Source organism: Pinus tabuliformis, chromosome 5_2 (assembly GCF_031772625.1).
Source record: "Pinus tabuliformis cultivar Carrire ecotype Pingquan chromosome 5_2, CPIR1, whole genome shotgun sequence".
Lineage (NCBI taxonomy): Eukaryota > Viridiplantae > Streptophyta > Pinopsida > Pinales > Pinaceae > Pinus > Pinus tabuliformis.
In genome coordinates this window covers 484,422,794-484,433,819 of record NC_142306.1, presented here as the reverse complement: position 1 = coordinate 484,433,819, position 11,026 = coordinate 484,422,794, and positions in this window count along the sequence as shown.

Sequence of the window (11,026 nt, the reverse complement as noted above, 5' to 3'; positions counted from 1 at the left end):
TTTGTGAGAAGATTGGAAGTTTTCTATGTGAATTCTGGAAATAAGTTGTTGTGAGGGCATAAGCACCAAATACGCAGGCCAACATCATCACTACCAGTGGTACTCAACAATGCAAATCAGAAATTTGCAAAAGTGAATCAAAAATTTGCAAAAATATTTCAAGATCAGGAACGTGCTTGCAAAGGGAGGGTGTTGGAAGTAATGCTTCCATGTAATGTGTGAGTTGTCATTGTGAGTCCCTAGGTGTCAATCTAGAAGTAGTAAATTTCATATGTGTGAGTTGTAATAACTATCTAGATGTGTCATTGTCAGTGATTTAGATACTATAAATATATTACCCTTGAGATCAATAAAATATATTGTGTTTGGTGTTGTGTTTAATCGATCTCTCGCTCTCTTTCATATTTCTAACATGTCTCAACAACAACTCGGAATGTTCTTTTATCTATGGCATTTGCAACATACAACCAATTTTGCAATTTTATGTTTCCACTGTGCATTCAACATTGTGCTCATAGTTAAACGTTATGTCATCTTTACAGATTATGCATTTATATGTTGTTGGATGAACAAGTTGTTTTCATTTACTACAAATTCATTGAAAAGGAGAGAATTTTTTTTGGGTTTCAGCAATGTTAAGTAGGGACATGTATGAAGATTTTGAATAGGTAAATTTAGTATTAAAGTTTAATCATAATATTTTTCAAAGTAGAGAGAAAAGTTGATTTTTTATTTTTTTAAATAGAAAAGAAAAATTAAGGAACCAAAAAGTATGTTATAGATAGTTATGTAATGAGAGAGGGGTTAAAAAAAAGAAGTGAAGAAGTTTGTGATTGTTTCACTAGAAAAAATTAGTTGAGAGAGAAATTATTTAGAATTATGAATTAGATTGCTTTAAGAATTTTATTTTTGTTGGTAAAAACTTTAATAGTTGGTTGACTAAAATGAGAATTAGATATAAATACATGATTCTTAGGAAATTGTTTTGAATGTGTTTGAAGAGCTTAAATCAAGGATTATATAAGGTCGTGAATGAATATAAAAAGGATCAATTTATAGTCAATCAAAAGGATCATGCACCAACATTGTCTCTTATTCAACAAGGCTTAGGTAAGAGCATTCTTCACAAGGTTACAGTATCAATCATGTCAATAAAAGTTTGGAATATTCCAAAAAGACATATGGTGAAAGAGGGAGAAACATATATCGACATAAAGTTGTGTCTCATAAAGTTTTTTTGTTAATATTGGCTATTGTAATAGAAAAAAATCAAGAAGTTGTGGAAGGGCTAGACATTGAGAACACAATTGTTGTAGAGAAGTTTGACGAAGAAATTGCATATGAAGAGAATGATGTTGTATAAGATGTAGAGAAAGAACATGGTGAAGAAAATGAAGTTGAATAAAAAAGTGAATTTTTTTTTTCTATTAGAAATTTTAATTACTCCTGCATGAAAGAGTTGGAAAAATTTAGGAGAGTTAGTTAACTGAGTCAAGTTGAGTGAGTTCAAGTTAAATTATATTTTGGAAAAAGTCGAATTTAGAGTGTGTGTGCATATTGAGTTATTTTGGACGAGTAGCTAGTCCAAAAAGTATAAATACCCCTCACCAAGTTCGTTGTAATAATCAAGTTTGTGTGATCAATTGAAGAACCACAACTCGTGTGTTTCGTGTGAATTATTTATGTTATTTTGATCTTATCCTCCCCTTCCTTTCCAACAATTTGGTATTAGAGCTAAATTCACAGAGACTAGAGCGGGGTTTTTGCAGAGTTGAGAAAGAGGGAAGTGTTAGAGTCATGATTGCCATTACACCAAAACCCGCAAGTCTTAGTAAACAAACACATCGTTAGTGTTAAGCACATGCAACGAAACACACGGGAGCATTGGATTAACACTACCATTAACGAGGAGCACAACAATCGGCCCCCTCAACACAAGCCAACTATGTTTCGAACTCGAGACCTTTGGCTCTGATACCACTTGTTGGAGTCACGATTGTCATTACGCCAAAACCCGCAGGTGTTAGTAAAAAAACACATCGTTAGTGTTAAGCACATGCCACGAGACACACGGGAGTGTTGGATTAACATTGCCCTTAACGGGGAGTGCAACAGGAAGATCAGTCATTGTCCATGAGAAGAGAAATATATTTTTCTCTTGTTTCGAGCTATAACGTACTTTTCAATTGTACACATGGCCTTATAATGTATAAGGGCTAAATAACGAGTCGATTTTTTGGTCATCACCTTACCGCACTTTGCAAACATGCATGTTCCTTCTATCATTGGAAGCGTTAGAGCATTAACGTGAGCTTAGCCTATCGAGGAGGGCATTAGCACACGGCCTAAGCACCCTTTCTGCTATGTTAACAAAACTAGTTTTAAAAGCAAAAATAGATTTGAAAAGGTCACATGGGTAATGTAATAGAGTTTTATTGAAGTCCTTTTAAACATACATGACAACTATGTTTGATATTTATTGCACTTTTATTAATTTGTTTATAAAGATTTATAAATGGTTCATTTTGTAATGTTTTGCTTTTGTTTTTTTTTTTTTGGGGGGGGGGGGGAGGAAGAGTTCGGTTTTATATGAAATAAAAAAATGAAAGGACTTTATAGAAGGTTTTATCAAGTTTTATGTTTAGAAAAAAATAAGAATTTTATGAAGGAAATTTTTGTAAGGGGAAGAGAAATAAAAGAAAAGGATTTTATTAAACAAGAGAGTTTAAGGATTATCAAAGTCCATCAGTCTAAAAAAATTATTTGGTATTTTGTCAAGCATGAAAGGTTTTTAGTTGAATATTGTGCCTTACGGGGGTGCATATTAAAAATCAAATTTTGTTTTCAAGGGCAATATGGAAGATATTCTCATGCAATCAGGAAAGAAGTTATAAGACAAAGGAAAAACAAGAGTCATGAGTCACAAATCATGAATGAATAAGATGCAAAAAATATTTCACAGAGAGAAGTTGATGCCTCTGTGTATGAAATAGATAAAAAGCATATAAATTCTCAAGGACTTCACTGTTACGTGGATGGTGCAGATGATGGTGAATCCCACTGTGATGAAACAGATGTGGATCATGAATGCAGATTGAAATGTGAATTGGTGAATCCAGCCGTAGCTGATGAATTTGGTGAAGTTGAAATTGTTAATGAGCACATGCATACTCGGATATCCCACCATAGTGTGTATGAACATTATGTTGATGATATGTATGGTTTCTTTTTTGAAACAAGGATTGGTTGTGGCAATATGGTAAGTGTCATGTTTGATGAAGAAATGAAGGTTGAAGTTGCCAATGTAGCAACAAGATATGAAATAGTTGGAACTGCTCATGAAGCAATACCAGATCTAGCAACAACTAATGATCAAGAACAAGATAAAGTGATTGAAGAATATTTTATGAGAATATCCACCAACAACATAACATTGGAAGACAACTTCCATGCAATGGAAAACAAGGTAGAGAATGAAGAGGTAGAAGCTCTCACTAAAGAGCATAATAAATATGTTTTTAACATTGTTTTAGAATATGTAGGTGTTCAAAATAACATGGGGAAGAAGTCGAAAATATGTTTGTTAATAAGTTTGATATAGATTTGAAGCTCATTGGAGAATGGATTCAGAAACCAATTGAACAAATTGATGTGAGTCTTAAAGCAATAGTTGGACTAAAAGATTTGAATGAATGGTGAATAATGATCTTGATTGTGCAGATTAGAGAAATAAAAAAAAACAATATGTGATGATGAAAGTGAAGAGAATGATATGGAAGTTTCTGAAAGCAAGGAAGAATGCATTAAACCAATTTTTTAACAATAGAGTCAAGAAGAGATAAGAATCTGCTATCAAGAAATATGGCAGAAAGAAAGTGAGGGATATGTAGTGCAAGAAGCAACACAAAGAAGACAGTTTGAAGATGGAGAATTGTGGTAGCAATCCATAGTTGAATGAATGTTTGAAGAGGAAGTTGTAGAAGACATGATCAAATTGTTTTTCAGCACATATTCAAGACAAATCAAAGAAACATTGCAGCAATAACAAGTAAAGAAATATGGAGCCTATATCAAGAACGTGCAATAGAGAGGAGCAATTCTGAGGATATAGAATCAGGAAGCAGAGAAAAAGAAAAAGAAAATTTGTAACAGTTTTGAGTCATCGTAAACCTAGTTAACGCATAGACCAGCAGACATGTTTGAGTGACAATTGAGTCAATTTCTATTGTAAGCCTAGGAGGCATACTACGTCATGTTGAGTCAAGTTAAGTCATGTTTGAGTGATGATGAGTGATATGGTCGTAATTAAGGGGGAGTATTAGAAATTGTAATTACTTCGCCATGTCAGAGTTGACTAAATTTAGGAGAGAGTCAAGTTAAGTCATGTTTGAGTGATGATGAGTGATACAATCATAATTAAGGGGGAGTATTAGAAATCGTAATTACTCCCGCATGTCAGAGTTGACTAAATTTAGGAGAGTAAGTTAACTAAGTCAAAGTGAGTTCGACTTAAGTTATATTTTGGGAAAAGTTGAATTTAGAGTGTGTGTGCATGTTGATTTATTTTGGGCGAGTAACTAGTCCAAAAGGTAGAAATCCCCCTCATCTGGTTTATTGTAATAATCAAGTTTGTGTAATCAATTAAAGAAGTCCAAAATATAGAAATACCCATCATCTGATTTATTGTAATAATCAAGTTTGTGTAATCAATTAAAGAAGTCCAAAAAATAGAAATACCCCTCATCCGGTTTATTGTAATAATCAAGTTTGTGTAATCAATTAAAGAAGTCAAAAAAATAGAAATACCCCTCATCCGGTTTATTGTAATAATCAAGTTTGTGAAATCAATTAAAGAAGTCACAAAAATAGAAATACCCATCATCCAGTTTATTGTAATAATCAAGTTTGTGTAATCAATTAAAAAATTTGTGTATTTTGTATAAATTAATTGTATTATTTTATGTCTAATCCTCCTCTGTTGTATTGAGTTTAAAATTTCTTGAGTAATAATTCCCAAATCCTAAGTATGATAAAAATGATAATGGATATGGAAAAGATGGTAAATGATAATGGATATGGAAAAGATGTACCAGAAACAGGAACGAAACAAGTGAGTGAAGCATTCACAACGGTGGAATGGAAGATGCAATTAAAAAAAAAAAAAAATAATATTAATATTATAAAAGTCCGAATTAAGGACTAGTGTTCCACAATCTATTTTCTCCTGCTACTTAATGTTCTTTATTGCTAATTAATGTTATTTATAAATATTTATAAAATTAATTATATCAAATTAGTTAGAATTAGATGCACTAAATATTTGTGATTGCCCTTACTTTTCAATTCTATTTCTGACGCCACCGATTTTACAACCACTAAAATGACTAACTGTCCTCGTGGAAAGCGTTATCATCTCGGATTCGTCCACGTAGTGAGGCCGAGGATACCACCAACAGGCTTGCTAGAATATTAGAGGGTAACTCTCTGTAGAAGTTCCCAGCAGCCACACCATTTTTTTTATATTTCTTATATAAATACATCATGCTTTTTCGTCCTGAAAAAAAACTCTCTGTAGAAGTTCCCTGTCCGTTAAGATCACTAGTTGGAACTTGGAGTAGGTACACAGATATTTGGGGAGATTTTGATTTCAAATTGATTCTTATAATTGGTTGTCATGGCTCAGTTGTGAGTGGCAAAATCGAGAATTTTTATCTCGAAATCTCGAATGCAGACTTTATTGAATGTTTACTGTTAACTTTGCTGCATGTCTGTTAGACATCCGAATCTGCAATAAAGTTCAATTTATAAAATATAAAGCACTGTTTAACTGGACATTTGCAGGACATAGATGTAATTTTGTTTTGTTAATATGTCTAAGCTGTCACTTTACGTTCATAGATTGGTATATTAGAATAGATTGATCTTATGTCACATCTGAATGGACAGGTACATGCTACCTGGGGCAATGCTTTGGCACTGAAAAAATTAGATATTTGTACTACTTTTTTCTCTATATAAAATAAAAACCACTGTCTTTTTCTTTCTGACAAAAAGCACGACACATCTTTTTCTTGGAGCCATGTCATGCACAGGACTTCTCTACGCTTATTCTTCGACGACGAAAGCACTACAAAACTCACATGTTTCTGAATGTCACTTAATATTTTGTGCTTTTCTAATGGTTTATCCATAACTTCTTCTGCAGGTATGAGTTTTGCATTCAAGTTGAGGGAGAAGTGAAGTGCATGATGCGCATATGTGAGAAATAACTTTACAAAATTTTGATTTCTTACCCTCGTTACCATTGTCCTTTATCTACTCTATATTTATAAAAGAGAATGGTAACCGAATTTTAGTTGTGGGCATTGAATGCGCCGCAGCAAAATCATCAACAGCATGGTCGCTGACTTTCCTGATGAACTCCTGGACGACCTAAATCTACAAGAATCCAAGAGCTGGTTAAGTACAACAATTACCAATTATTTTTTAAGTTTTCAAATTAAGCTTTCTCCACATTCACGCTTCCCGAATCTCTGGTAATTTGAGGGTTAAATATATAGAAATTTGAGAGAATGGTATATATTGTGATCAGCAATTTTAAGATCCGAAGGTAAGCTCTTTTTCTCTCTCAATTGATACATTTAGAGGAGGAATCAACCATGATTAATGTAAAAAAGTTATTAGTTTTAAAAAAATTTAAGTTGGGATGTTTTATGTATTTTTGGGGATAAAATTCAGCAAGTATTTTTTCAAATTATATATATGTATATATATAATAGTTTAATTAGTTTAATTAGCCAGATATGCTTCTCTTTGAAATGTTGTACAATTATATTATGTTAGGTAAACAATTTGATTTATCAATTTACATAAAATTATATATATATATATATATAATTAGAAACAATATTAATTTTAATTATTAAAATATTAAATGTATATTTATAAAAGATTTAAAGGGATTAAATTTTTTTAGATACAAACTTTTATCAAATTTTACACTCAAGAAAGAGGTTTAGCCATTGAAAGATTTGATCTCTAAATATATAATTAAAATAGATTTAATATAATTATAAAAAAAATTACTTTCAATTTCTTTAACTAGATATAAAATTGTTATTAAATATTTGATTTAAAAAATATTTTCTTTAAATATCACATGTCAAATTTATTTTTAATAAAAAAATAAATTTAAAATATTTTATTTGTTATCATAATTTTAAATTTATTAATATTTTTTTAAATGTGATATTAACAGTGCATCATCGTCATATACATGTAAAAAGAAAAAAAGTTATTGATATATTATTAATATCTTCTTAAATTTCACATTTTACATTTCAACTTGATGCAGTAGCGTCGTGGAAACCTTTCATTTTTCCATGACGGAAAAGTCCCTTACAAGTATCTGTTTTGTTTTGCTGATGTGCCCCCTGTTACTTAGTTGGGAAAAGTCCCTTACAAGTATCTGTTTTGTTTTGCTGATGTGCCCCCTGTTACTTAGTTGGTAGATGTTCTAGATGGAGCCAAGGTGTAACTTCAAGAGAGGGGTGCTAGCAAGAAGCCTCCCGACTCTGTTATCAGATATTTCTCCCTTTTCTGTAATTAAAACCAACCTACGGTCCCCAGGAGCGTAAACAAAAGAGCAAGGGGGATCACTCTGAGAATATTAACTAGCTTCGTAAGTTCTTTTATGAATAGAATCGAACATGCTAGGTTATCGACACTTTGTGTTTTCTTAGTTGTTTGTATCAGTCGGCGATTTAAAAATATCTTCTAGTTCCTTTTAAAAGTCGAAGAGCTATTGAATTTCTAATAATAGACTTGGGTCTTCGTGCATATGATTAAATATTCGCGGTCGCGAAGATTAATTAAATTTCAGGCTATGTATTCAGGAGGTTGCTTGGTTAATTGAAGGTCTGCCAGGTCTTGGACTAACCCAAGTTAAGTCGAAGGTATATGCATCATGGGACATAGTTTCAATAGATCTGGGCTTGGATCCATCCGGCTCCTCAAAAATGTGTATATCACCCAAAACACTCGGACTACCGGCTCGAGTCGGATATCCTGGTCACAGGAAATTTAGGTTCTTAACAAATTTTTATTAGGGTTAGAAATATAGTTATCACGTTTGAATTCGAATTTGATATGATAGGATAAAAATAGTTAGAACTATAATTACCAAGTTTGAATTTGAATTTGATATGATATAATAAAATTTTTAATTAAAATAAAATATTTTCAATTTAAATTAAAAATCAATAATATATATCTTAAAATATATATTTTCTTAGTCTAGCTATAAGGTATTTTTATGATTTATTTTTTTAGTTCATTTTAAATTTTAAATAATTTCTAATAAATCTAGATAATATAACAACTTTAAAGTTATAATTCAACAAAATAAAAACAAATCCAGATTTTCTCCTCACCAAAAACTGAAATCTAATCTGGATTTTTAATTTCAAAACTTATTTTTCCAAAATTCTTACCTAATATATAAATACAAAAATCATTATCCTAAACTTATTAATTTAAAATTTCTAAATTAATAATTATTTCTATTTCTATTTTTTAATTTTTAAATACACAATTATCTATATATTTAGAACTCAACCTTATATGCCCCAGCATTCTGAACAGAGTCATCTCTTCACAAAGCCAAAGCAAACCTAACAATTGCATGTTCCTAGAAAATCCAGCAAACCGCGAGAAAGTCCACCACTCAAGCACTCCTAAAACAACCTACATTACGAGGGTTGTTTTCTTTGACGACGTGCTCGAATAGACAACATCCTGGACGAATTAAAGTTCATCGAATAACTCGACATTCGAATCGTATGGACAAATTTTCCATTTTTTTCCACGATTTGGGCGGATTTCGTAGGTATGGTTAGAACCGTTTGGATAGTCTACATATTGGATACATTCGGATCGCCCCATTGTGGGACCGCACACGAGCAAGGTAAGTGTTATGTTTAATTGGCACGCGTCCGAAAATTCAAGCTCGGAGGCATCCACTTTAGTGTATCCAGCTCCATCATCCCAAATGTAAAAAGAAATTAGAAGTCATCCGATGGGAAAGGGCATCGGGGGCCAGGATACACTTGCTTGACAAAAATACATGGTTCTACTAGGAAAGCCTCTTGACCTCGGATTTCATGGATCTAGACTTCATAAGAAAATAGAGGTGGTACAATGATGTGTGGTTTGACAATAAGTTTATTTAATGGATCTAGACTTCATAAGAAAATAGAGGTGGTATAATGATGTGTGGTTTGACAATAAGTTTATTTAGGCGAAGCCAAGGAAACTACAGTTCAAATCTCACTGAGTACACTGACTTGCGGTGGTGGTAGCTAAAGGGACAGATTCCTCAATCTCGTCATGGCGGCACATGAGTCTAGCTCTTTAGTATATCGGCTTGCAGGTAGTTGGATGTTCTCCTGGTGTTATAGAGGCAATTACGAGGATTGATCCTGCGTCTCCCATAGATTACGTGAGTTTAGCTCTTGCTAAAATCATAGGATCTTAGTATATCTGCTTCCAAGTAGTTGGATGTACTCCTGGTGTTATAGAGGCAACTACGAGGATTGATCCTGGGTCTCCCATAGATTATGTGAGTCTATCTCTTGCTAAAATCATAGGATCTTAGTATATCGGCTTACAGGTAGTTGGATGTACTCCTGGTGTTATAGAGGCAACTACAAGGATTGATCCTAGGTCTCCCATAGATTAGGACTGGCACTTGGTGTTATAGAGGCAACTACGAGGATTGATCTTGGGTCTCTCATAGATTAGCACTGGCAAACCACGTGGTTAAAAGAAAAAGAAAATAGGGGTATATTTGGCCAGTGACCTAGATCACGAGCAGGAAAATTCTATACAAATTTAATTATAATAGGAGAAAATTGAAGGACAAGGGTTATATGATTAAGCACCTTTAATGTTAAGCTTTAGGATTTGAGTATAGGAACATAGGAATTTTGAGGTTATCTTAGAACTAAAGGGAATAAAATGTTAAAATACCCACGAGTTTATTCCGCTACCGTAAGTGGTATCTAAGTGTGAAAGCTTTGTAGAGCCCGAGACTCAATAAGAAAAAAAATGGAGAAGACTCTCGAAGTACTGGTTGCGATTATGCTTCCTAGAAGAGGAGGTTGAGAAGGAAATATGATGGATGAGGACTTAAGGCCGAAGTTGAGGTGCATCTAGGTGAGAATAGAAGCAATGGAGACAAACTATAGAAGAGAATTTGATGTGGGATACATCACCGATAACAAAGATATGAGTCGAGAGAGGAGATAGAAGGATCTATAAAAAGAGCATAAATAGAGGAACAACTCATAAAGTTGGTTACTAAAGTAGGGTCAATATGGAAGATGGAATAAATAATGTATAATAGAAAATTAAATGCGGAAGAGTTTCTCAATTGGATCTAGTTATCAAAGTAGCGTCAAGACCGAAGATGGAAGCAACAATGTATGATGGAAAATTAAATGTGGAAGAGTTTTTCAATTGGATCAACTCATTGGATAAACTTTGACTATGAATATGTGGAGGATGATAGGTAGAGGGATTTCCAAAACCTTTTGGGTCTTTGAGTATGGGAGGAGCTTGAAGCTAGATGGCTACATTGAGAGAATAGTCCTAAGAGAGATGGTCATATTTATAGAATTTCTAACATACAAAAATGAATATGCTCATATTCCAATATATGTTTCAATATTATCTCATGGTAAGAGATATAAATGGAAGGTGGAAGGGTTTTGAGATATTCATATAGTAAGGACTCTGGACACCACATATATCCGCAATGGTATGATATTGTCCACTTTGGGCCTAAGCCCTCATGGATTTGCTTTTGGGCTTTACCCCCAAAAGGCTTCATACCAATGGAGATATTTGTCCATCCTTATATACGCATGATCCTACACACTTCTAGTCAATGTGGGACTTTGGTTGTATACCCAACAATCCTCCCCTCGAACAAAGGACCATCGAGCCTCCCCTCAAACGATTATCC